Source organism: Molothrus aeneus, chromosome 2 (genome assembly GCF_037042795.1).
Source record: "Molothrus aeneus isolate 106 chromosome 2, BPBGC_Maene_1.0, whole genome shotgun sequence".
Lineage (NCBI taxonomy): Eukaryota > Metazoa > Chordata > Aves > Passeriformes > Icteridae > Molothrus > Molothrus aeneus.
The window spans coordinates 1,560,746-1,587,796 of NC_089647.1; the positions used below are offsets into that span (position 1 = coordinate 1,560,746).

Genomic DNA, 27,051 nt, shown 5'->3' on the forward strand with positions numbered 1-27,051 from the left:
AGAGATGCAGCAGGAATCACGGGATCTCAGACTGGTTTGGGTTGGAAGTAATGTTAAAGCCTATCCAGTGCCACCCCTGCCATGGACAGGGACACCTTCCACTATCCCAGGCTGCTCCAAGCCCCAGCCATCCTGACCTTGGACACTTCCAGGGATCCAGGGGCAGCCACAGCTTCTCTGGGCACCCTGTGCCAGGGCCTCACCACCCTCACAGGGAACAATTCCTGCCCAAGATCTAATCTGAAATCTGCTTTAGTGTAAAACCAAACAGGAAAAGGGGTTTCATCCTTCCCTAGTTTCCAAGGACTATGGTTGCCCCAACCCTGGGGATGTTCTGCTGATCTGGTGGGACCAAACCAGTTTGTGTCCAGATCTGAGCTGCTGCAGCTTTGCTTGGCATGACAAAATGCATCCAACCTGGGAGGCAGATGTCCCTTGCCATAGGTCCAGATTGGGTAGGGGGCTTAACCCATAACATGGAAATTTAGGATGTGTCTGCAAGAGGCCAGGATGTATTCCAGGATGGATCTCCAAGGCCAGAGTCCCTTAGGAAAAATGTGACATCTTCCATGTGTGATGAAACCCCACTTAGCCTGAATATTCCTGCCTGCTTCAAATATGCCAGCAGAAAATTGCAGTGTGTTTTTCCCAGCTACTTTATAGATTACCCATGAAAATGTGGCAGGGAAGAAGTGGCAGATTTCTGGAAGATTCAAGGAATCCACATGATGCAACCCCGCTGCGTTCTTGCAGAGCGACACCCGCTCCTGAGAGCTTCAGAAGGAGACACTCACATTTTATTCCAGCTGCCACTGGGCTGTATCCACACATTAAAGACTTTTCCAGGGTCATATCCCTGTCCTGCCACAGCTCCTGGTGTTGCAGAGCCACATTCCTGCCTCAGGGATGTTAATTTTAGAAACAAAACTCACTCTCTGTTTTCCGTTTTCCGTCTTTTGTAACTTGCAGGGAGGAAAATTGTGGATGGCCCAGTGAACTTTTCTCTGTTTCAGAATGAAGCTGGTCTTCCCAAATGCATTTAGAAACTCACAGGCATGTTTAGTTTTGGGAACAGTCATGCACTTGGCAGTAAGAACAGCAGATATGGATCCTGGAGCAAGGGGAGCTCCGTGGCTGTTGGATGGGATCTGCCAGCTGAATCACATGAGGCAGATCTGACTCATCACATCAGAGCTGCATCTGCAGATGGCCCAGGATTTTATAAAGGTGGGCAAGGCTGATTATCCTCTGTAAAAGCTGGGGAGACTGAGGCATGGAAGGTGAGTTTGGGGCACAATCAGAGCCAGGCTGGTTTGTGCTGCTTTCCTCTCCACAAGGATGCTGAGGACTTGAGAGGGAGTCCCAGAGGCATCTTCTCCCTCTCTGCACAGACACTCTGCTGAGGGCTGGGACCCCAGGATGTGGAGCTGCTCTGTGTGGGATTATCCCAGCTCCAATCTCATCCAGCAGAGATGGATCTCATGGCCAAGGGTCCTCTGGATTTACAGAGCAGCCTCTGTATCCCTGTCTTCTCTCTCCTGGTTACTGTGCTGCAAACCCCAGGCAGGAACAGGCTCTGCTTTGTGTTTTTGTAGCCTGTGATTGATGCCTTTCTCCAATATGGATGCCCAAACTGTGCTTCCCACAGTGGGAAGAGATGCAGGAGCTGCCTCTCTCTGCACACTCCAAGCTCCTGGCCCAGCACTCAGCACACTGAACATCTCCTGCATGTCCCTGGATCTGACAGGCTGTTCCCAACACTGGAGGAGGCATCAGAGCTGCTGAATTTGGCTTTGTACAGAAGGTTTCTTGTTCAGCCTGGGGCAGAGGTGCTTGGGAGAGGTGGGGTGGGAGGTTTACATGAATGAGGATCGTTGTTTCACTCCTGATTCCCTTCAGGAAGGTGCTGGATGTTTCCCAGCTGTGCACAAACAGCTTGGATTCAGTCTTTGAAATCATTTGCACTTCTGGACTCTGTTGGCTTTGACGTCAAGAGCTGAATCCCCCTGGGATCACTCCTGGTTTGGGACCCAGGGGATGCTGTGGTTACAAAGACATGTGTGAATCAAAGCCTCTTACAGCTGCCCTCCTCCTCTCCTGCATGGAGCTGGCTTAGCCCCATCCACTTGGGAATTATTTCAAGCTCCTTTGCTGCCTGAACACAGAGAAGCAGCAGCAAACTACTTAAGGCAGCTTCTGAATTTTGAACATTTCAGGATGCAATTGTGGCTGCAGTTCAGTGGGAGGGAAGCACTCAAATCCTGAACTTCCAAGGGTTTCTGTTGGATATGGAATACCCAGTTCTGGTTATTGTAGTTTCCAATGACAAAGCTGTGTGCTGGACATGCAAAATAATGGAGAAGCTGCACAATTTGTTCATTGTAAAATTGTCTTCATTTTCCAAATTGACCTCCCCAAATTCAGAAATATCTCCAGTGACTGTGATGGCACTTGTCTTGATGAATTAACAATTTAACTATGATTTTCTCCCTAATTCCAGTTAATAGAATAGTTGGATCTGCTGGAGGCAAGTTCATCAAATGTGGGGTGCACAATGAATCCACTCTGGGCTCTGTCTCTGATTCACCATGTACCATGAATCCAGCAATTCATCACTGCCTGAAGCTTTCCTGACTTCCCTGGCATTTGCAGGAAGGTGCATGGTCACCCTGTAGAAGCAGGTATGAAATGGGGCAGAGTGGGGGGACACCGAAAAAGCCCTGCAGGAATCTTGGGCACCACAGGGCTGGTGCAGAGTCAGTGCAGACAAATCCTTGTGGGCATGAGAAGCACTGGGCTCATGGCACCGTGCACTCCAGAGGTCCTTGAGGGCCTCATCACCTGCGTTGTCCCATTAGCTGGAAAATCCCAGTGCTCTGGCTTCAGCTAATCAGATAATTGTGTGCCTTGGTGCCAGCCCTGCGTCCCTGGGGTAGCAGGAGCATTGTCCTTGAGGGTGGGATCATGGTGAGGAACCTTCTCCAGCCTTGACTGCCACCAGGGTTTCTGTCTCCGGTCCCAGCTCCAATCCCACGCCCTGAATCCTGCACTGGGAATACACTTCTGGCTCTGTGTGGCTGTGGCCATGAGTTTCCCATGCTTCAGAAAGTGCCATGAACCCACAATAAACAGCACAGCCCCTGCACTGCTGTCCCTGAGCTCCCCTGGTTCCCAGTGCAGCTGGTGCTTAAACACTTGGGAGAATGAGAATATTTAGGATTTCTGGGCTGCAGAAGTGTCAGTGTGGAAAAGGCTGCACCAAAGCAGAGAGACCAGCGGAAATAGATGGATTTAAAAATAGTGGAGACAGAGAGGGACTGGCTGGGATTCAGGAGCTACAGAGAGCTGGGAGCACACAGATCCACTTAGGGCTCTGCAGGACTCGTTTGGACCCTGCTCCCACCCACACCAGCCCTGGGCACAGCTTCCCCTGCAGAGACTCCCCCGTGGCCCTGGCACTGCTCCCCTTTTGAGGGTTCCCCAGGGAGCAGTGCCCAGCCAGGATCCCACCCAGCTCCATGACATCCCCAAACCCAAACCCACCCCACCGAGCCCCGGGGAATCCAAGGAATCTCTCCCCAGGCGGGCAGGGACATTCCATCCTGCTCCCGTCCCCCTGTCCCGGTCTCGCTGCTCCCCCCGCTGCCCGGCTCCGGCACCATCCCGGGCTGGCTCCAGCCTTCCCCAGCCACCAGTCCCGGGAGGAGGAGCAGGAAGGGCTCGGTCTCCACGGCACAGCCCCGGGATGTGCCGCAGCAGTGCGTCCTGGGAGCCCCTCTCTGCCAGGGAGGGATGATTTCCCTTCCACTTGCCCTGGGAATGATGTTCCTCCAGGCCAGTCCTTCCTGCTGGAAGGAGAAAAGCCAAGAGAGATAACAAGGCTAGCATGGTCAGGAGGGAAAAAGAGAAGGAAAGATGGATGTAGAAACCCCTGGCATTTTTGCTTGTTTGTTGTTTTTTCTTGTTTGGGGTTGGAAAGGACCTTAAAGATCACCCAGTGCTACGCCCTGCCATGGACAGGGACACCTTCCACTATCCCAGGTTGCTCCAAGCCCTGTCCAACCTGGCCTGGAAGAGGAACTTAACTTATTTCAGACTCTGTCAAATATAATTTCAACTGTAATTTATTATCATAGAAATAGTATAGATAACCCCAAACTGTGGGAGCATGGCATGGGTGCCTGAGCAGCATGCCAGGAGATTCCTTATGTCTTTCCAGGTTTCAGTTTCAAAGTTGCTATTCTGCCTGGGAGCAGAGAGAGGGAGTCCTTCTCCTTCTCTTTGAGGGATCTGCAGGATCCTCTTCTCCTGAAGAGGGTTCCCCAGGCTGCCCAAATCTCAATTGCCATGAGGATTATGTGAACTGGTCTTTTCTTTCCCATGCCAGGAATCTTTCCTTGTCTTTCTCTTTCCAGGGAAGGAAAGAGAGAGACAAAGATCTACAGGAGAATCTTGGCAGAAAGACTGTGGGGATGGGAGTGACTCCGAGCAGCTCTCATATAAAATCACACAGTCATTATGGCATAGAATGGTTTGGGTCAGAAGGGACCTTAAAGCTCGACCAGTGCCACCCCCTGCCATGGCAGGGACACCTTCTCCTGTCTCAGGGTGCTCCAAGCCCTGTCCAGCCTGGCCTGGGACACTGCCAGGGATCCAGGGCAGCCACAGCTGCTCTGTTTCAGGGCCATGTCCATGTGTCCCCAGGGATGTGCCAGAGTGCACAAGCAGCAGCCAATCCCTTTAGCAGGGAATGGGAAGGGCTGGCTTCCTACAGGACACGAGGCTGGAGCCCCCAGGGGGGGTTTGCAGTGATACCCTTCAGGTCTCCCACTCAGCTCTGGTCCAGAACTGCAGCCTCCCAGTAAACAGCACCCAGAAAAGGGGTTTGGCTTGTAGGGAAGTGTTTTATTTCCTTTAATTAACTGGATCTGAGCTGGATGGAGCCCAAGCCTGTTCTCATCATGCAAGCCCCAAGCTGTGCATGATCAGAGCTGACAGCCCCAGTGGTGCTGGTGCCAATGCCAGCAAACCCCACTGATCCACCTGAAAAACCCCTACAGATCTGACACAAAACATTCATGCTCAGGGAATGGATATTTGAGATGAAACCTCAGCAGCAGTTCCTGCTCAGATCCCCTCCTCTCCTGAATTTGCAATTGCCAGCAGCGAGGAAAATCTCTGCAGAGTAACTCAGGGATTGCGTAGAGCCCCTTGCATTGGGATAACCAAGTGAAGCAGCAAGTTTTACCCTGTATCTATCCAGGAGAGAGAAACTGGAGCCTGTCAGGGTTCTTGGAGCCTGGCTGGGGTGATTTACCAGGCATCTGAGTGCCTGTGCACACAGCTCCAGATGCCTTCCTCTTGCCTTCCTTCAGGACACGCTGCCTCCCACAGGGAGCTGCTGGCTGAAGGGGGAATTAAAGGCATTTGTTATTCCCTGACACAGTCCATCACCAGACTGCCTTCCCAAGGAGCTGCAGCTCAGGGGCTTGCCCTGGAGGGAGGAGCTGCTTTATCATGGCATGGCAGCTCGCCCGGGGAAGAGATGGGAGACAGCTGGGATTTATTCTAGAGCCAGAGTTCTGCTCCTGTGGGGAGCCCAGGGGTCAGAGAGATGAGCCAGGCTGCAGGAGGGAGGCAGGGAGGGGTTTCACACTCCTGTGAGCACCCCAACACTGCCTCCCCAGCCCAGCTCTCTCATCCCAGTTCCCAGAGCTCTGTGCCCTTCTCTGACCTCAGCTCATCAGAAGCACAGAGTTGGTGATGCTCCATCAGCTCCATCTGTGCTTGCTGCCCACCCTCTCTGCACCCCCATGTGTTTCCCTTGGGGAGTCCTGTTCTGTCTCCAACCCCCTTCTGCTTCCAAAGGATTTATTTCCACACTCCCAGCTCCCCTCTCCATCCTATAAACGGAAAGGCTTAGGCAGGCACTGCTGCACATTTAGAGCTGTGTGACCACGAGATTTGCAGCCAGCCCAGTCAGCTGATCCAGCCACACTCACTCAAGGAATCATTTTCCACTGATGGCCAAGCTGTGGCTGCCCAGAATGGGAGAAAAAAAGGGAGACTTGGTGTGTTTGGGATAACTGGTAAAGGAAAAGCACACCTGGAGAGGAGGGCACATCTCTGCCCTTCCTGTATCCTGAGCTGCTGCATCTGTCAGGGTAAGCAGTTGTAGGATGAGGTTATGAACCAAAAGAGGGTGGATTTAGATGGGATATTTGGAAGGAATTCTTGGCTGTGAAGGTGGGGAGGCCCTGGCACAGGGTGCCCAGAGAAGCTGTGGCTGCTCCTGGATCCCTGGAAATGTCCAAAGCCAGGCTGGACATGGTTTGAAGCAACCTGGGACAGTGGAAGGTGTCCCTGCCCATGAAATTGGATAAGCTTTAAGGTTCCTTCAACCCAAACCAGTCTGTGATTCTCTGTTATTTTCCTGAAAACCAGGTCCTCCTTTGGACTCCCTCCTTCCATCTCCAGCTTTCCAAGATCTCATTCCAGGTTTTATACTTTGAGAAATTCATGTGTGCCCCCAAGGCTACCCTGGGCCTCCTGAATCCCACAGGGCTGGAACCATTGCTGTGGTGTGAAGCTGAGTTAAGGTCTCCTGCAGCCAGCCCTGGCAGCTCCTGCTTGGTGGCCCTGGCAAGAGGCACCTTCTGCCCCTGTGGCTTTGCCACTTGGCCTGGAGGAGAACTGGAGGTGGAAAGTGAGTGCTTGCAGCTTCAGCAGATGGGTATCCCATGAATCATGGGCTACCTGGCTGTGTGGTGATCCTGGATGGCTCCTGCTGGACCTGTTTGTGCACATGCAGCTGAGCTGAGGTTTCCTGGGAGGGCTGAGCTCCCTCACGTGCCCTTCCCAGCCCTGGCTGCACCTCAATGCCACCACAGGGACAATTGGCACATGAGATGTGTCTCTTTTGATGCCCAGTCTCCCCACCCTCCTGATGGGGCAGCTCTGCCCATTATTCCAGAATTCCCCTTCCCTCCTTCCCAAAACACACAGCTGGGAGGGAGTGGAGACCTCCTGGACAGATTCTCAGCTGAATTCAGGGGATTCAGGGAAGGTCTCTGCTTCTTGGCTGATCTTAAGCTGCCCTCACCCCTTGTTGCTGTGGGGGAAAATCTCCAGGCTGAGAGAGGGGCAGGAGGGGATGGGTGAGAGGGAAATTCCTGCCAGGAATGAGTCACCCCCTCGTGCTGTGCCTGGAAAAAGCAACTGCTCCCATCCTGCTGCAGTGCTGGGGCAGAAGGGATCCCTTATTCCTTTGGGATCCCTTTAGGGACAGGCTAGAGTTGGTAAGTTAGGCTGGAGTTTCACCCAGCTTAGGGAGAAGCAGCAGAGCCAGGTATCAAATCCCAAATGGCTTCTCAATTCCTGGCTGGTGAGGCACAAAGCACAGGGTGACTTTGTCTGGTTTACCCACATCCTTTGTGTCATTTTAAATGAGGGGAGAGATTTTAGATTAGATATTGGCAAGAACTTCCTCCCTGTGAGGGTGGGCAGGCCCTGGCACAGGGTGCCCAGAGCAGCTCTGGCTGCCCCTGGATCCCTGGCAGTGCCCAAGGCCAGGCTGGACAGGGTTTGGAACAACCTGAGACAGTGGAAGATGTCCCTGCCCATGGCAGAGGTGGCACTGGGTGGTCTCTGAGTTCTTTTTCTACCCAAAACAAGAAAAAAACCCCAAAACATTTATTTCTTCTTCCCACCCTTCCCTTCCCTGCTTAGCATTAAATTCTCTGAAAGATTCTCCTGCACAGGAGCAATGTGGAATTGCTCCTGAGCAATGTGGAATTTGCAGGAAACATCCCCTGCTTGTGCAAAAAGCCAAAACTCTCCTACCTGAAAAACTATTTTTAATCAAGGAATACTGGAGATGGTTTAGGCAGAGAGGAAGCGGCACTAAACCAGTTTTGAGTGTGGTTTTTGGGCCTGTGATGGAGCTGCACAGCATGATCCAAACTTTGCTGGGGTGCAGGATTCATGTTCTGGGAGAATAACAAACCACCCCCTCAGGCTGAATCTGGGGCTGATGGCTGGAATTTGAGGAAATCCTGTGTGTTTCTAATCTTAGGCTGCTTTTTTCCTGGGTAGTTTATTTCTTTAAATAGAAAGGCTTAAATGGGATTGACTCCTACAATCCTTGTGGCCTGCCTGGGCTGTAATCTTTAATGGCCAGCAATGGGCAGGGATGTCACATCTCACATCCCTTCTGCTTCTGCTGTTAAGGGAAAACACTCAGGAGCCCTCACTTCCTCAGGTGTCACCTGGAGATCTGTCCCAGCTCCATCCTGCCCCCTTGGAATGGCAGGGAAAGGACCCTGGTGTCTGACAGGACCCCAGGGAACAGCTGGAGCTGTGCCAGGGCAGGTTTGGGTTGGATATAGGGAAAGGTTCTCACCCAGAGTGCTGGCACTGCCCAGACTTCCCAGGGAATGGGCACAGCCCCACACAGCTCCCAGTGATGCCCAGGGTGGGATTGTTGGCGTGTCCGTGCAGGGACTGGAGTTGGACTTGACCATTTCCCAGGACTAAGGGAGGAGAAATGCCAAATGTGCTCTGGCTCACACAGAAAACAGGTCAGGGAGCTCTGTCCCCACAGTGTGCAGTGGCGTGAGGAAACAGCTTTTTTAGGATGGCCAATTATGCATCTGAATGTCCATTTAAATTTCAGATCTCCAGGAGAACCATCCACCTCATCCCTGGTGAGCAGATCCAGGTTCCTCCAGTTTTTCAGCAGGATTTGCAGTGGGTGGTCACAGACTGGAGAGCTTGGCAGCTTTTTCAGTAGTGCTGTTTGCTGCAGGATCCACATATTTCTGTCCTTGTATGGAATAATCACATCCTGATGAAATCCAGGATTTGTGCAGCCAAGCTGACTTTGCAAGTGCCACCACCCTTTGCAGCTGCCCAGACACCAACCCTGCATTTCCTGATCCTCTTCCTCAGCTCTTCAAATCCTCCTTCCTAAACCAATCCTGAGCCTCCCAATCAATTTTCCCCATACTGGGCAGCAGGTCCCACAGCAGGGTGCCCTTATCTCTGTATCCCTGTGCAGAGGGTCCTTGGCTGCCCCAGCCTGCCCTGAGTGCCCCACCTTGCTGATGCATCTGCAGCCCTCCCTCAGGGCACAGGGGAGGCTGAGTGGAGCCTTTCCCTTCTCCCACCACCCTGTCTTGGTGTGTGTGGGAAGCTCAGTGCTCCTGGGACGTTGGGATGAGTCAGTGTTTGCACATCCTGAGTCACTCCAGGGAGTTGCCAGAGAGGAGGGGGGGATGCCCAGTCTCATCTGGTGGTGTAAATATCCCAGGAAGTTCTGTCTGAAAGAAAATTCCCATTGAGAGGTCACCACCTTGTAGGATGCTTCCAGCAGGGCCACCACCATGGACCACAAGTGTCACTCCATGAGAAAAAGTTATTTCCTGGCCCTGCTTTCATGTGAATCCTTTCAGATGGCCCACAGCTGGTTATCTGGGAGGGGTTCCACATCCCCAGCCCATGGCTGTCCTTGGAAACTTCCTGGGACATGCCAAGGGGTTCCTCTTGGCAGCTCCCTCAGAGCAGGTTTGTGGAACCAGGGCATTCAACAGCCAGGGAGGCCGTGGAGGAATGCCAGGCAAGTTCTCAAAGCAGGGCTTTTGGGATGTCTTTTGAGGAGAATGAATTCCCAGTCCTCCCACTGATTGCAATTTTTATCACTATTTTGGGGCTTTTTTGAGCTAGAGGTGCTCCTGAGCTCATGGAGGCTTCGGGAGTGGATTGGCTCAGGAGTCCATCCCTGGTGCTCAAAGCAGGTTTAAGATTTAAAGGGGAGAGTGAACACCCTTGCTGACATCCCCACAGGCACCTTGTCCTCTGTGCCTTGATGAACCCCAGAGAACACCACAGGATACTTCAAATACAAACCCAGGCTTTAGATTTTTACCTCCATTTCCAGCTTGAATGGGATAAATTCCCATATCAAGAAGAGCTAGAACCACCTCAGGATTTTCTCTTCCCAGAGTCCCTGCCTTTAACATGAACTAAATTTTCTGTGCTTGCTCAGAGCAGAGGCTGAGCAGGGAGTGAGGCCAGAAAAACAGGGGGTCATGTCAGACTTTCTTTTTCTCTCCTCATAACACTGTAATAAAAATACATCTCGAGCTTGTTTTGGGATTAACAAGAAAAAATTCCTCTTGATGGGAACCATCTGTGGCCAGGAGATGCCGGCTGCTCTCTGCTTCCCACCCTCACCCAGACGCCCTCATTCGGGGTGTGTTCCTCTCCCAAATATTATTCCTCTCATCCTTGTGCTGGTGGGAGGAATCCCAACTATTTAAGGAGGCTTTTCTCCCAGCATTTCAAAGCAGCAGCAGCTGATGACACCTCTGGAGGATAATATTTGCTCTCCTCATTACAGCCCCAGTGCCCAGCACAGCTTGCTGGTGGCTGCTGGGCTCGGAGGGGAAGCACTGCAAGTGTCTTGGGTGTGACCTTTCCACCCCAGATGTCACCTCAGGGTCAAAGCAAACACCTCGAGGCCTCTCTGGCTTGTCCCACAAACCAGGAGGGGAAATCTGCCCCGAGGAGTGGAGATTCCCTGGCTCTGCCTCTGCTGTGCTGCTGAAAATGAGGGCGTTGGTGCTGGTCCCTTCATGGTGTCGAAGAGTGAGGACCATTCTGGGGTGGACCTTGGACCCAGATGAGGTTTTAAAGTGGGAAATGCAACTTCTGGGCTGGATTGGCAACAGGAGGATGAAGAGATGCATTTGCAGCAGCAGAAACTCCAGAGAGATTTGGAGCAGGGAGAAGCCTCCAAGGCCAGGAAGAGCAGAGGAAGCTCAAGGTGAATCCAGCAGAACCCAGGGCAGGTCTGGCCCAGGAGGAAAGGCTGGAAGTGTTCCTCTGCTCTCTCCATGCAGCTGAGGAGGCTGCCTGGCTGGAATGTCTCCTCCTGGGATCAGCTCCTGGCAGGTTGAGCAGGAAGCTGGAGCAAGACAAGCCCAACAGGTTCTGGGTGTGAAACCTCCTGGATGGCAGCACATCCCTGACCTGGGATCCAAGAGCTGAACTGAAATGGACCCAAATGAGCATTTTGGGGGCTTTCCTAAACCTGGTGGGATGAAGGATTTTTGTGTGGACCTTGACATCTTCACAGTGATCCAGGCCTGGCTTGGGAGGTGGTTTGGATTCATTTGGAGAAAGGAGGGCAGGACATTCAGGTCTTGCTTACCCTCACCTCTCCTCCATGGAGCCCAGCACGAAGCATCATCTGCTGGTGGATTTTGTCCTCCAGCAGATGAAGGCAGAATGCTTTCCATCTTTGAGGCTGGAAAAATCCATCCCCCAGACAGGGGCTTGTCCTTGCAGCTGGGGGTGCAGCCCATCCCAGAAATGTGGGATGTTCTGGTGCTGCTTTGCTCAGCCCTGCCCTGACCACAGGCTGGGAGCAGGCCTGGCTGCTCTCAGAATATTCCATGGATCTCTGAACCCATGGCTGTTGTAAGGTGCTCACCCAAAAGCTGGTGTTGTGCAAGAAGGACTCATCTTTCCAAGTTAACAAATCCCTCCTGGGCCAAAGGCACCCCAAAATGGCTTTAACAGAGAAGGGTGTTTGTGTACAGTTACTGATGCTTGGAAAGCTGAATGCAGGTGCTGTGCTTCATCCGTCAAAAAGCAATTTACAGATTAAATTTGTAAAAATTTTTATAAACTGCTGGAACAACATTATTTTGTAACGGGAAGAGAATTTGCTGGGTTTTTTTTAATTGTTTTATTAAAAATAGAGGGAAATGGATTCATGTAACATTTTTCAGACAGTGAGGTTTTGAACTCCGGGGGTTTAATTTTAGCAGTGTTTGTGCACACATGCTCCATCTCAGGCAGGCTAAGCTGAGGCTGGGATGTGTTTCTCATCCCCTGTGATGGGGTAAAACCCCACATTTCCATCCAAGAAAACTCTGAGATGGAGAGGATCAGAAAACTGATGCTCCCCCTGACCTGGCTGAATAAGAGGGGCTTTGTTCAGGGATGCAGGTCAGGGATTTTGTTTCAGTACCTGCAGAGAAGCTATGAGAAGAATGCAGCAGGTTCCTCCCAGCCTGGAGAAATGCAGAGATATCTCCAAAGGTGTTTAATATTAACTGGAGCAGGACACATCCCTGAAGGGTTGCATTGTGAGCCTATCTGTGTTTGTATCCAAACATCACCTGCAAATCCACAGTGTGGCCAGAGCGAGAGGAGGTGAAAGTCCTCCTGGAGAGAGCTGGATCAATAATGGGTTTGTCAATAAAGATCATCCCGTGCTGGCACCAGGAATGTGAACCACGAGCCCAGACCTTCCTGTGCAGGCACAGAACAAAGGCCTCAGCCAAAAGGCTCTGATGAATGTGTTGGTGAAGAGAAGAGAAGAGGGCTGGGTGGGCAGGGAGCAGAGGGAACAAAGCAGCCCTGTGTGCACGGGGCAGCCAGGGAGAGCGCTGGGATTTGCCTGCCAGGGTGGATGTGATGGCTGCTCCTCCAGCAAATCCCACTGGGATTTTGGTGCAAGCAAGGTTTGGCCTCCACACTCATCCTCTCTGACTCTTCTGGTCAGATGTTATCAGAAGCATTTTTTGGTAAGGCTCCTTCTCACAGGGCAGGCAAGTCTTGCACCACATAATGAGAAATATATTTCCATCCTAGCTGTGTCAGCTGCATTTGTTTGTTAAGTGGACTGCACTAGAAAATGCTGTTAAACAAAGTTTAATTTAAAACCAGTTAGTTCAGAGATGGCTTCACTTACATGCCCTGAAGTTCTCCCAATATATCTGGAATCATGGAATCATTAAGTCTGGAAAAGACCTCCAAGATCATCAGGTTTAATCTTTGACCAAATCCCACCATGTCCCTAAACTGTACTGTGAAGTACCACATCAACATGATTTTTAACTATGGGTTTTTCTTTTATCCACAGGAAACTTGTGTTTATCCTAAGCTTGATACTGAGAGCAGGAACTGTGTATTTATTGTGGGGAAAAAAATGCCAGCAAATAAAAGGTCACAAGCTTGGGATACAGGACCAAGTTTTGTCATCAGCTCAGTCACTTGTGGCAGTGACTGTCTTTGTCAGGACACTGCCCAGCTCCCCTCCATCCAGAGGGCTCTGGATGCACTGAACAGATCCATGTTTCTCCAGCCCTTTGAAGGGCTGTGGGGCCAGTCCAGGCATTGTTTGCCCAAGACAATGGTACAGGGGAATGTCTTTTAGGGCTTCAGAGGGACAGGAGGGCACACAGGGTGCTCTTTATCCTAGAAACATCGATGGAGACAGACATTCCTCAGCTTGCCAGTGGGTCACCACCACCAAAAAAAACTGTTCCTGGCTCCTCCAGGTCTTCTCAATTTTATATTTATTGTATTTATTTCATATTTATTTACCTGTTATGACTGAGCCATCACTATTTCCTCCCCCACACTGCAAGAGTTCAGTGCAATCATCAGGGGATGCTGAGGGTGACAAGGTCCTGATTTACCTGCTCCAATAATCTCTGCTGCTCCTGTTTATGTGCATCCCTCTTATCTCCTGGAAGGGGTTGCTGGTAACTCCCCCAGAGCAGGCACACACAGCTATTGTGCAAACAATGTTTTCCGACTTGGTGGACAGAAGATACCTTCATTTCCAGTTGCTGGGTAACATCAAATATTCCTATTTTCACCCTCAGCTATCTCTTCAGGGCTCACAGTTCACCATGGCTTCTGCTGCAGGGATGGAGACCTTGCAAGGGCTTGTTGGGGCAGCTTGAGGAGGCAAAAAAAAAGTGAAAGAGAGGTTGAAATACAGAAGATGTAACAGGAAAATGGCTCTGCAAGCCCTCCCTGTAAATGCTATTATAGTAAAATAATTATGCCTGAGGGGACGCTTACAATCAACACCTTCCTTGTGCTTACTAGAGGCACAAAGGCCTTGCAGAAAGAGGTAGGAAAAAGGACCTTAATGAAAATACTGGCAGCACAAACACAGGAAAGCAGCGAGCTCCCTCCTGTTTGCCCTGCATTCCCCAGGAGCTGCAGGGGCAGAACAATGGTGTGTCCCTCCGCACGCTTCCTTCCCCTGCCCGGGCTGCTCCGGGGCAGCCCCAGCCGGGATTTGTGTCCCAGGCTCCTGTGCACGGGCACAGACACGGGCACAGCTCTGATCCTGCCAGGCATCCCCCAGGAAATCCAGCCTGCCTTCCTGCGGCCTTGAGTTTCTCTCTGTGAAACTGAATGTTGGAATCTCCCAGCCGGGTGTGGCAGCAACTGAGCAGGGGTTTCTTGCTCTGCCCCCCAAAAAGCCATAGGGAGTCTGCTGTGCTGTCACCAGACCCTGCCTTGTTTTGCCCAGGAGTGCAGCAGCAAATGCAGAGAAGAGAACATCCAACATGCTCTGACATCTCTGAGAAGGCTCCAGGGAGAGCTCAGAGCCCTTGCAGGGCCTGAAGGGGCTCCAGGAGAGCTGCAGAGGGACTGGGGACAAGGCCTGGAGGGACAGGACACAGGGAATGGCTCCCACTGCCAGAGGGCAGGCATGGATGGGATATTGGGAAGGGATTGTTCCCTGTGAGGGTGGGCAGGCCCTGGCACAGGGTGCCCAGAGAAGCTGTGGCTGCCCCTGCATCTCTGGAAGTGTCCATAGCCATGTCTGGGTCTTCTGGACTGCTCAGGAGGGTGTTTCTCCAGCAAAGACTTCCCCCCTGTGAGCCTGGGAGGAGGAAAAGGGGTTTTTCTGCCCACAGAGGGGATAGAACAGCACTTTTTTCTTGGAGGAGGCTGGTGCTGAGTTTAAGGATTAATCAGCCCATTCCTCCTGATCCCACTCTTGTAGGAAACTGCAGCATCTCCCTCCCCATCCATCCCAACCAAAGACCAGAGCAGTGACTCCTCTGAGCATTTGCCTTGATGCCCTTCTGAGCTGCCAGCCTCATATTTCCCTGCCAGGAAACAGAAATGTCCCTTCTGGAGGAATTTTCCCTTCCATAAGCACATAACAAAACACTTTCAGGATGTGGTGTGAAATGCCCAAAGTCAGCCCTAGTTTAGAACTGAGCCAGGTCCTAAAGGAGGAGTTTAAACAGGGAATCACACACAGGGAGTGTCACCAGGGGTTTCCAGGAGGCCTTTACAGCTGCATCCTTTGGAAGTGAAGCTGGCTGGAAATGTGAGGAATGAGCACAGCAGAATTCCCACCCATGCCAAAGGGAGATATTTAAAGTAATTTTGAGCATTCAAGGCTCTCAGCACAGGACAAGGAGCTTATAAATCTGAAACCAACCTTCCCTGTCCAAAATTGCATCTGTTTTCCTAGAGGCTGTATGGAAATTCATGGTGAATTTCCTTCAGTGGCTTTTCTTTGAAACTGCATGGCCCTTAGCAGCCAAAGTGCTGCTTTCAGGGGGCAAAGGTGGTCCCTCTGCTCATCTTTGCTTTGTCCTTGTCCTCACAGCTGCTTGGAGTGACTGGAGAACAAATCCTTCCCCAGCCCTGCATCCTGGCAGGATCTTGTGTCAGATTCAACCGGCCAAGTCACAGAAATATTCTGAAAATGTGCAAACTCTGTCTCTTTTCAGAGGCATTTTCCTCAGCAAATGGATGCTGTAAGGAACTGACTGGCTGGTGCTGGGAGCATCTGCAGGATTTCTGGCACCTCACGAGTTTGAAGAGTATTTCCTCTTGGTGCCAGAAAAAAAGATTTTCCCCTTGATCTTACAAAGGGCTGAACTCTTTCTGCTGAAGTTAAAAGGCAATCCTTAGGCACAAAACCAAGGGTGTTTAAAGTTTGGCAAAGGCACCAGACTTTGTTATGTGCCTTGGAATATCTGCATCTGTCCCGTCCCCTCCCGCACATCTACCCCAAGCCTGCAGGAAAACACATCCTAAAGCTCTGCTGTGGACCTACAACCACAGTAAATAAAATGCTCCCACAGGAGAGATTTTCATCAGGATTTAAGGGAATCACAGCTCTCAGGCTTGTGATTCTGAAATATCTCCAGTCAGCAGTGCTGGAAGGAGAAGCACTTGGCAAAGGGCTGCCAGGACAGCTGCCTGTACCTCAACCCCACAGCTCCTCTGCCGTGCTGGTCATTGCTTGGATCAGAATCTAAATTCTGGTTTTTCACCTCCAGTCTTTCCTTACTGCTGGGTGCAGCAGGATTATTTCTGTTTCTCTGAGGAAAAGAGCCAGTTGCCAGTGACCTCTCGGCTTAGTCTGCCTCAGTAAAGAGGAGTCTGGCATTTGGCTTGTGCTTGCTGGTTATTTTGACAGCACATCCGTTCCTTTTGCTCTGCTTGGATCAGTCTCTACTTCAGGGCTGGTCCAAAAAAGTGGGAAATGGCCAATTTACAGGGAAAAAAATGAATCTATTGCTGTCAGCCAAGTGTTTTGTCACCTTGCATCAAGAAGGGCAAAGGATTCACAGCCAGGACACAGCTGAGTTTTGGCCACTGTGCTGGGCAGGCCTGGGCATCCTTCTCATCCCAAATAACCTGAGCTGCTGCAGTGTGAGGAAAACAAGTCCTGAGCATGGTGTAGATCCAACAAAACACTCATCCTTCCCCCAGAATGCTACAGCAGGGTAGCCTCAGTGTGGAAATCAGGTCCATCTGCACACTTGGGAGTTCAGGATCTAACGTAGGACCAGGTGCAGGTGATAAAGGGGGTAGGAAAAAATGGTGAGTTGGAAAAGTGGGGAGAAATCAGGAGGCTGCAAAGCTCAAACCTCCACCTGGCTGTTTTTATCTATCCCGGTAGGAACACAGAACATCCCTCCTACCCAGAGCTGTGCCTGCCCCATCCCTGCAAGTGTCCAACGCCAGGCTGGACGGGCTTGGAACAACCCGGGACAGTGGAAAGGGGGGTTGGAACGCTATGATCCTTAAGTTCCCTTCCACCCCAACTCATTCTGTGATTCCCGGGTGCTCGCTGCCCTTTAGGGGCTCAGCATTCCCAAACCCCCGGCACAGCGCCAAGGGGTGCTCCAACCCTTCCCTTGCCCCCCAAAATCGGAACCCTTGCGGGGTTCGCTCGCAGCCCAAAAGAGAAGAACTCCCCACAGTTGGGTGCAGCTTCCTTTTCTTCTTCTCCTCCTCCTCCTCCTCCTGCTGCTGCTGCTGCCGTCCCTGCGCTCCTCCCGCGCCGCCCGGGGCGGAGCCGCCCGCCCCAGCGCCCGCCCCGCTCCCGAGCCGAGCCGGGCTGGGCTGGGCTGCGGGGCCGGGGCCGCGGCCGTGCCAGCGCCGTCCCTGCGCCCTTCGCTGCCGGCCCTGGCACTGCCCTGCCGCCGGGGCCGGGCTGCCCTTCCGCGGGGCTCGGCAACCTGGCGCATTTCCCGGCGGCTGCAGGTAAAGGGGAGGGGAAGGGAGGGCGGCTGGGCTGGTGGCTGCCCGCATCCCCCTGCGGGCTGCGGGGTGATGCTGAGCGGCTGCGGGTGGGACAGCGCTGCCGGGTTGGTTTCACCTCCAGAAGGTGCTGCTCTGTCCGGAGTCGCGTTGCTTTGTCCCTAAAGGTGTTTCTTTTGCGTGCCCCAAAGGTGTTGGTGTTTCCTTGCCCTGTGTGCCCCCTCCCCACCTCGGGCCGCCAGCATCCCGAGCCAAGTCGGGGATGCGAGCGGGTGCTCCCGGTGCTGGGGGATGTGGGTGGGCACCCACCCGGGGAGAGGTCCCGGGGAGCCCCCTCCGGTCCCCGAGACCCCCAAAGTGTCTGGGTGTGGATCCGGACAGCGCTGTTCTCCTCGGGCCCTGCGTGTTTAACAGGGAGCGCTCCGTTTTGGTGAAATGATGGCATCTGCAGCGTCCCGTCGTTCCAGGGCTTCACCCCGCTGTCGTCCGGAGCTGTAAAATCCTGAGGCAGCACAATCCCGAGAGGGATTTATTTATTTATTGGTGGTGGTCCAGCTGGAGGAGCGCTCAGCGCCCATCCAGCTCCCTGAGGATGCTCAGGGATGTCCTGGATGGCTCCTGGCAACATTCCCCGGCAGCTTAAAGACACCAAATGTCCAGCAAGCACTGAGCAGGGAGGGTGAAAAAAGGTGAATATAAGAGGGTGTCACTTTCTCTTGATGCTTGGCAAAGAAACTAATTCAAAAAAAGAGTAATTGAGGGAAAATAGAGGGGGAAAATCGTCCCGTTGCTGTTTTATTGAAACCCTCACCCACGTCCTGTCTGTTCCCCGCCCGGAAAACTGGGCATGGAGGAGTTGCAGTCGGCATGTGAGCCTTGCTCTGGAAAAGGGCTGCTGGAGCAATTCCTGGTGTGGAAGCTGTGAAATTTCACCCCTGGCAAGATGGAAATGGGGATTCTCCAGCCAGGAAAAACCTGGCTGTGTGGAACTCGCCGTGCTCTGGGATTTTAGGGCTGGGTCCTTACAGCCGCTCTTGTTGTGTGTAATCATGTTGGCTTAAGGGTTATTTTGGGGCTGGAGAGGGATTAGGGATAGGTGTCAGGAACAGGCAGAGCCATGCTGCATGTGGAACTTACAAAATAATGAATTATGGTTCTCTTTGCTGGCTCTTTGTCCTGGTGGGAAGGTGCAGATTTTTCTCCATTAGAAAGTTACATTGTACACGGAGAACGTTAAATCCAGGGTGCTGGAGTCTCCTCAGGATGCTCCTGCTGCCCGGAAATTTAGATTGCTGCTGATTAGCAAGTACAAGTCAGAGTGGTGCTGCTTCTTAGAGAGCTTTTTTGGGGTTTGGATCACCCATACAGGATAACAGCCTTCTCTCTTCTTTCCCCCTTACAAATTGCCAGCTTACACTTGGCAGGTGTGGCCGGGGAAAAGCTGAGGTAAATGGATTTCCTGCCTCGCATTTTGTCTGGCATGTCCATTTTCCTCATCAGATTGCTATGGAAAATGGTCCATTAATTCATTAGCCAGCCTTTATCCACCTGAGCAGTGATGCATCCTGACTCCTTAAAGCCTGTTATTTTAACATATCCTCCTCTGCCAAGCTTTGAAACATCTTCGCGCTGATACCCCAGCAATGTGGAGCTGCAGAATATTTCTCTGTGATTTAGGAGGTGCTTCTTCAGAGGCAAATAGAAGCTCTGCTTTGATGGCAGAGTTAATTTTAGAGTGGGTGTCTCTGTCAAGCTGTACTTTTTTTACTAAATGAGCATGTTCTGCTTGTTACACTTTTCCCTGCGATGAATTCGGCAAAGCACGCCTGGTGTTTGTCTTGGAAGGAAAATGAGTCTTGGTCAGATCAATTGATTTGGTGTCATGTTGTAGATTCAGAAACTGCTGGCTCAGAATTAATGACAAAGAGTTTGGTTTTTAGCAAAGCAATAAATTACTTGATAAACCAGGAAGGTTATAACGAGACACAGAAACAGCTGTGAAGGGACAACCCTTTGTTGTACTTTTACCCATTAAGTGTGTACCCAGGTGTATTTGATCTCAAGTAACTGCCTTGAAATCACCATGCCAAAATCAGTATATTTAGGGGTGTTTTTTGTGGGTTTTTAACATGTGGGTTGGAGTAACTCACAGGTGCAAGTGCTGTTGTAGTTGGAGGTTAAAGATGCAGGGAGCAGGTGGCTCCTTCACCCTGATTTCTGTTAGAGGCACTTTGATGCTCACAGGTGCTGGAAGTTAGGTCTGGGTGCCCTTTAACCAGACACACCTGGGGGGAATATTGTCCTTTGACTTGCTCTGTGAGTCTTCCCGAGGGTGAAGATAAAAGGCAATGATTGCACCTTTGAAATACTCCTGGTGCAGCTCAGGGCTTGTGTGGGAAGGTGGGGCTGGACCTGGAGGGGCACTTAGGGCTCCTCCTGAGAGCAGCTTTCCTACAAACACAGTGGGGTACAATATGCTTTCCTTGGAGTCTGCAGTGCTGGTTTTAATCTCCTTTTTCTTGAAATGAAGCACCCACAGAGGTTGTGCTCCTATCCCTGAGATGCTTTGCACCTTCACTCTGATATTTGTGGGATGGTTTGGGTTGAAAGGGACCTTAAAGTTCCTCCAGTTCCACCCTCTGAGATGAAGAGATGGGATCCACCTGGCAGCCACTTTGCTTCATTAGGCTGCAGCTGCTGCTAATTAGGGTCCAACAAGCTCAAATTGGGGTATTTGAGTCTTGTCCTGCACCCCAGCCAGTGGTGCTGCTGTGGGTTCTGCCGGAGTTGCTGTGGGTGAGTGGTGTCTCACTTTATTTGTTGCAGGGTGTTTCAGGGCTCCCCAAAATCCTTGTTCTGGGCTGGGTGTGAGCTGAGCAGTCCCCTGTGCTCAGGAGAGGGCAGTGTCACACCAAGGAGCCCATTCCTTGTCCGTGCTGAGGAGCACACGGAGCTGCCGCCTCCTCCAGAGGAGTTCTGCCCTAGGGTGGGTTTAGGAGCCAGGCACCTCATCCCCCTCCCTTCTTCCCACACCAAATATTCCCCCTCCAGCCCTGCTCCCGGTGCCTAACAGACCTTTGCAGGAGCATTCTGAGCATGATGCTGGGAAAAGGGATTTGAAAGACTTTATGGCAGTTGCCTTTGCCTGCCAGCCCCTCTATAAACAGTGATTAGATACAGCTACTTTAATGCATGTCTCGACTTAAAAAAAAAATTAAATTGCTGCACATTGGTGTTTGGCTTTGCTGCTTTTTCCTCTTTAGCAAACCACTGTGTTCTCTCCACTTCCTCCAGAAGTACCCACAGATACTGGCAGGACAACTGCCTGAATATTTGGTGCAGTAGTCTGTCATTGCTCAATAGCCTGACAAACAACAAAAAAAAGGTTTAATTTTTTATATGCAGTTAAATATTTGTAGAAGATTTCTGCTAGGGAGTGGTTTCAAGGTACAGAGTGTTCCTCTGAAGGGTGTTCAAACAAGGAGCTTCTGGGGTGGCAGCCTGGGAAGGTTTTTGTGCCTGTGCCTCCATGCATTCCATGTTTCCACATTTGGAATCCATTTCAGGTTGGGATTGAGCTCTGTCTTTTTTGTTGTTCTCCTGGTCTTTGGGCAGGATTGGTCCTGATGATGAAAAATGAAAATGTTTCTTTTTTTGGACTATTTTTTGTGGGTGTGACTCTTGATCTGGTTTTATTTCTTTTTTTCTCCCTGCTGGATGAAGGGTGAACTAGGATAGGAGAGGGAGAAATTGCACCTTTCCTGGGGTGCTGCACAAAGCTGGGCACCAGCTCTGTCCCCATCTGTGCAGAGCCCTGCTGATGGTTAATCTCTTCCTTGGAAAGAGCCTGGACTGATTGTAGTGTAATTCCTTAGTTATGACAGACCTGAGCCCTCCTTTCCTCTCTGCATCTCTCTCTCTGTTGGAGCCACACTTTCCATGAGGAGCTTGGGGTCCAGGCTGCTGGATCCTGGAGGTGATGAACTGTAAGTTTATTCTCTTCTTGGCTGGGAATGCTCAGAAGAATCTGTTTCACTTTCAGAGTTTTACCACATGGTGCTGTGCCAAAGCAGCTTTTTGTCTCCCACTTTCCCCCTTAGATGTCAGCTTACCTTTAATTTATTTATTTATTTTAAATCCTGCTGCTTCTTTTAAAATGCTGCTGCAACTTGTAAATCTTCTTCATAAATATCCGGCCCCTGTGTTTTGCTTCCCCTTCCTCCTCGCAGAGGTGAAATGAAACTTGTCCCTCCCCCAGCCCGAGGTGAAATGCACAGAGCAGAAATATTCTGGTCCTTGGCTGTTTTTAGCTGTGCTGAGTTTCAGGCTCACGTTTGCCCAGGGAAAGCAGCTTGTATGTGACTGAAATAGTCCAAGGTGAAATCCAGAGTTTCCTCTAATAGGTATTTTTGGGTGTAGCCTTTAAAAAGATGTAATGGACTGGTTGTACCCTCCAACATCCACGTGTTCTCCTGAGCCACTCTAGGAGATTATATTTGGGCCACTTAGCTGGTATTGATGAATCTCTTCAGCTGACAGTCACCTAATCATAAATCAAGTCTAAAATCAAGTCAGTGTTCTGCAGAACTGCAGCAAAACAAAACGCATTCAATTTCCTGGCTTGGGAATTGGCACCTGACGGGGCCAGAGGATGCTCAGGGTGTTCCACAGGATTCTTGGGAAGCAGGACTAATCCTGAGCAGGGCGCTTAAGAGCTTGGAGAGGATTTGAGGCTCAAGGCTGGCTTGCTGTGCTGTGAAATTGCCCTGGACCTTGCCAGGAGGGAGGGATGTGGGTCTTGGGGGTGTCCCTGTGTGTGACCCCATCTCAGCCCCGTGTGCTGACTGCAGGGCTCTTGTCTGAGAAAAACCTTGGGGAATGGGGATAAAACTGGGATCTGTATCCCCAGTGCTTCCCCAAGGAGCCAGGATAGGGCTGGGGGCTTCCCAGGTTACAGCTTAAACCCAGTCCCTGGGAGGGCTTAGGTTTGTTTACAGGGATTTACCCCTGTGCTGGGGGCACTCTCTGATATTTGGGTGGATTTCTCCATCCATGGCTGATCTTAGAGATCTGCACAGCAATAGTGCCTCAACAGTCCTTGAGATCTGTGCATTTGGGGGATTTGGGAGCCCTGGAATTCATCAAGCCAAGAGGTGAGATGAGACTTTCTCAAACACCTATTTTTAGATGTGTTCCCGTTCACATGCAAATTACACTCATCATCAAGGATTGCTCTGCACTTGGGACACTGGATTTGTAATCCCTGTTTTCCAGCTCTTAGATACCAAAATGCCTGCCAAAAATACAGATATTGCTGTCTCCTTTTTCCCTGTGCCCTGGAGCTGGGAACTGGGAGCTCCCACCCCACTTGCTCTGCTGTATTTGATGCTCTGTGAATACAGAGTGGTGGCAGGCTCTCGTTTTTGGGGTGATTTCCCCTCCCTGCATGGGCTTTGGCGTCAGTTGGTGGTGGCTGACAGCTTGCAGGATCATCTCCTGCTTTCCTGCTCCTTCCTGGATGCTGGAGGCAGGATCTGCTTTCAGAATGAAGCAGCTCAGCTCCTCTTTAGCTGGGAGTTAATCACCCAGAGGCAGAGAGCTTGCAGCCCTCATTAAAAGGCTGATTTAAAGTGCAAGGTTGACAGCTCGGCTGGAGATGCTTTCCCTTATCACAACTGTTCCCTAATCTGTCTCCTCTGCGTAGGGATGTGTTTGTTTTTGGTTTTTTTTTTTTTTTTTTTTGATTTGGATCTCCAGGCTCCTGCTCTGGGAGAGCTGTGTGCTAAAGGAATGTGCTGTGAGACAGCTGAAGATGTTGAGATGTTGATGTGGTGGGAATAAAGCTGCTCTGGTGTGCCTGAAGCTGGCAGGGAGAGCCCTTAGTGCCTCACAAGGTCACTGGGCTGTGAGTTCCCCAAACACAAACCCTGCCAGGGCTCCTGGGACGGTTCTGCTCTGCCAAGAGATATAAAGCTGCTTGTGGGATTAGAGGGATGGAGCAGTGTGGCAGGTGATTGTCCTTCCCTGGATGTGTACCTGGGCAGGTTTCAGCTCCAAGCCTTGTCCTGGCCTTTGCTGAGCCTCAGCAGCTGCAGAGAATCGTTCTGGGAAGGGAATCTCTGCCTTAGTGTCCCTTGGGGCAGGGGGATGGCTCCTTTGGATGCTCCCTGCTGCTGAGAGGTGCCAGGAGGAAGGCTGGCTTGTTCATGGCAAGATTGGATTGGACCTGGGAGCTCCTGCTGGGCTGGAAATCCCTCCCGGAGCTGATGTGATGGCCACCCCAGGGTTAGAGTGGGAATGTGGCTCAGGAGGGAAGCCTGGGGGCTTGTTGGGAAGCTCTAACCTGGCGTCCAGGCTTTCAGAGCTGCCCTGTGATGAGCAGGTACAGATCCACTTCTAGCAGCACAATAAGCTTGAATTTTTGTGTCCTCTATGTTTCTGAAAGGCTCAGCTCACTCTCATGACAGAAGGGGTTCAACAGTGTCCTTAAATCCAAATTTCTGGGGTCATTGGTTATACTGAGCTGTATTGGACCCGTGAGGAAATCACTTTGCTCTTTTGACTTCTCTCCCAGCTCAGGGGAAATAATGGCTTTTTCCTTACTTCCCTGAACTTTGCAGCTCATCTGCAGGGTTCCCTGGAGGGACAGATCCTAAGGACTGGCTTGAATCCTGCTCTGCTCCTCTCCTGGAGCAGTTTGGGGCTGGATGTGGAGCTGTGGGGGGAACACAAGGTGAGGAACAAGAGCAGCCGAGGCCAAAGGGGTCAAAAACCCCAACGTGCCTGCTCCAGTTTTGCATCTTCCCAGGCATTTTGTGCCTCCCCTTATCTGGGCTGATATTTGCAGTGCTGATAAGAGAGGGTCTGTAACAAGTGTGCTGTGCCACAGATAAAACCTGCAGTGCGTAAGAGCTGTTCCAGCTTGCCCTTATCAGCACTATTAAACCTGAATATCAGCAGGGCTTCAGGGATGAGGCTGCCCTGGCTCCCTCAGCACACCACATCCAAGCAGCAATTGTGTTGGGACTGCTGCTGCTGCTCTGTAAGTCCCCCTCCAATGTGATTTTTTTTCTGTTGGTTTTTTTTTTTTTTTTTTTCCTGGGTTTTTATTTTTCTGGGGTTTTTTTCTGGTTTTTTTTTTTTTTCCTGGTTTTTTTTTTCTTTTTTTTTTTTTTTTTCCTGTGTTTTCTTGGTTTTGTTTTTTTCTTGGTTTTTTCCTGGGTTTTTTTTGTGGGTTTTTGGGGTGTTTGGTTTGGTTTTCAAAGTTTTCAAATCTAATTTTGGGATCGAGGTTTGTGAACTGCAAGGTTTCAGATCCAATTTTGGGTGAACTGGAAGGCAGCTGCCTGGTGGTTGTGTGCTCTCTGTGTGGGTAATGAGGTGGTGGCTGCTCTCAGCATGGATTGAACAGGCTGGATTGGAGGTGTCACATCTCCAAAAAGAGGTGCAGATGTGGCACTTGGGGACATGGTTTAGTGCTGGACCCAGCAGAGTCAGGTTACTGGTTGGACTCGAAGATCTTAGAGGTGTTTTCCAAACTTAAGGATGCTGTGAGTTAAGTTTAGGGATTCTTGCATCTCTCTAGGCTGCTCTTTGCTCAGAAAAGGAAATCCTGGTGGTTTTGAACACCAGTGCAGGGAGCACAGATTTCCTGCATCACCTCAGGGCTCTGACCTCTGCAAGGGTGGGAAAACTTTGGATTGAAGGTGCCAAAGGGTGAAGAGAATTGCTTGGCCTTGGACACTGCCAGGGATCCAGGTGCAGCCACAGCTTCTCTGGGCACCTGTGCCAGGACCTGCCTACCCTCACAGCCAAGAATTCCTTCCCAAAATCCCATCTGGCCATGGGAGGCCATTCCCTGTGTCCTGTCCCTCTCAAAGCCAGGCTTTGGGCTGCCTGAGCTGGGCTTAATCTGAGGAAAATCAGCCCTGCCTGGAGCTGCTGAGGAGATGGGTTTGGACAAAAGCGGGAGCAAATTCTGGTTGCTGTTCCCTGCTGCTGTGCCCAAGGTCAGCCTGACCCTGAAGCTCCCAAATTGTTCCCAGTTTTCCCAGCTAGCACTTGCTGCTCTCAGCTGTGTGAGCAGCTCATGGGCTTTATCAGCCCCTGGTGCCTCTGCCTGGGCTTTGTCAGAGCAGCCTGATCCCAAAGGGCCAGAATTAAAATAATTGGGAACAGGAGTTCCTGGGGCTGTGCAATTCCAGTGCCTGACGTAGCAAAGCCATCTGGTTTCTCCCAGACTTGATCTGCTGATGGTTGTATCTGGATTGACTGTAAAGATGGGGAGAAGGAGCATCCTTGGTGCTTCTGAGAGCTCCAACCCCTCAGGACTGAGGCACTGCCACATTTCTCTGGTTTAAAAACCACAGCCAGGAAACACAGAGGGAAGGGGCTGCAGTGACCTCAAATCTCCTTTTAACATGGAGAGCTGCAAACTGGACCCCTGACCCAATTCCTTCTTTTTAGAAGGGGTTTTCTGGAAACTTCAAGCTGGAAGTGAAATACAACTGTGGGGCAGCCTGCTTGCTTTTGTCTGGCCACCCTAAAACTTACTGCTGTATTTCAGCATTGCCTGAAGCTTATGAGATATTCTGCTCCCAAATTGGCCACATTTGGTGACTGATCCCATATGTTTGATTCCAAAAGGCTGTTACATTTTTTTTTCTGTTTTTTTGTGTTGTTTTTTTGGGTTTTTTTTCCTGTGAAGGAAAGGTATGAAATAAATACTGCCTAAAAGACTTGTGGCTGTCAGCTCTTGGACAGGGCTGTGAGGAAAACCCTGTTCTGTCTCATGCCCCATCAGGTTTAATGCTTGCTAAATGGCAGAGCTGTTGAGAACAAGTGCTGGGCTGAGGCACTGGAGCTGGGATTACAAAAATAAATATTGCTGCAAGTGGCTGAGCTTGGAAGTAAATGATGCTGTGAGTGGATGTACAGGGACTGCTGAGGTGTCTGGATTCCCCCCAGGGCTCTCTGCCAGGTGGGAGGATTGGGAATTTGGGAAGGCAGCCTGTGAGGAAAGTCCTGTGTCCCAGCAGTAATAAATCCTCTCCCTGCCATGCAACATGAGGGCATTTTTATTTAAAAATATTTTATTTAAATATTTTTCTTATTTTTCGTATTTAAATATTTTTCTTGCTTTAGACCTGAAGCCTTTTGTAGAGTCTGATCTTTCCATTTTGCCCATCATTTACAGATGTGGCAAAAAGAGAAAAAAGGGTTTGCCACTTGTCTGGCTTTTAGAGAACGCTAAAGTGATGAAAAATCAAATTAAGAACTGTCTGCCATGATCATCCTGGAGCTCTGGAGGTTTTGCTCTTGCTTGTGCCATCTCCCTCCTGTTTCTCCATGGGAACAGGGAAGGACTGAGCTTTTTATCCTACCTTTTAAATGGAGAAACACTGGAGCACCACAAAGAAATCATTTGTTACTTGTCCTCAGATAATGTGAAATAACTTAGGGTGATGCTCTGATGATAACTCTGGAAGGAAAGGTGTCAGATATTGAAAAGATTTGGGATCATCCCTCTTTTCCTTGCAGCCATCAGTGCTTTTGGCCAAGAAAATAGGTATATTTTCTAGCTATTAAAAAAAAATAAAGGACATGGCACTGCTTTGATGGGGCAAGGTGAGGGTGTGAACTCTTGGCTACTGTAGAAAGGCAGATATAGAGATTGATTTCTTCCTTGAGGTTTGTTCCCATTAATCCACCTCTGTGAGT

General features: G+C 50.7%; 1 protein-coding gene across 4 annotated transcripts in view; it reads left to right on the forward strand.

Annotated features, from left to right (window-relative positions):
* Window positions 1–2,650: 2,650 nt before the first annotated feature.
* The window catches only part of GDPD5 (glycerophosphodiester phosphodiesterase domain containing 5), a 116,192-nt gene continuing 91,791 nt past the window's right edge, over window positions 2,651–27,051 (forward strand). For 3 of the 4 annotated variants that reach the window (XM_066571856.1, XM_066571860.1, XM_066571859.1), the window contains exon 1: window positions 17,215–17,334. The gene's annotated coding sequence lies outside the window, so the exon portion shown is untranslated. Of the gene's footprint in view, window positions 2,682–17,214; window positions 17,335–27,051 lie in introns of those variants that run through there. The other variant, XM_066571857.1, reaches the window with a different exon arrangement.